Here is a 439-nt window from a genome sequence, read left to right as displayed (position 1 = left end):
GTCTGCCACCTGGCGCATCTACTTCCTCACCAGCACATGTCCAAGCGCGTTGATGGTGGATGGATTGGTGTGCGACCAGATCCTTTTTGACAACAAGTTGCATCCGGTGCATGGTAAGAATTCTCCGTTCCAGTCGGAACGTCTGCCATTCAGCTACCGCTCGCACCATGGTATCGACCTTGGGACGACTGACGATGATTTTCCTCGCCCAGCGTGCCCCAGTGCGACTGCTTCACAGCCGCAGCAGCAACGACAGCAATCGTCTCCGAACTCGTACGCGCGAGCTACGGAAGTTCCGCCGAAGCAAACCTCGCTCCAGAAGGCTGTCGAGGAAGCTAAGAAACGGGATGGTCAGCTCCTGAGCGGAGCTCAGCATGGTCAGCAAATTGCTGCCGACCAACTTGCGAAACGTCCAAGCAACCGGGACGATGCACTGTCA

This window comes from Plasmopara halstedii, assembly GCF_900000015.1.
Source record: "Plasmopara halstedii genome assembly, contig: Scaffold_2680, whole genome shotgun sequence".
NCBI lineage: Eukaryota > Oomycota > Peronosporomycetes > Peronosporales > Peronosporaceae > Plasmopara > Plasmopara halstedii.
Note: the sequence above shows the minus strand (reverse complement) of the source record.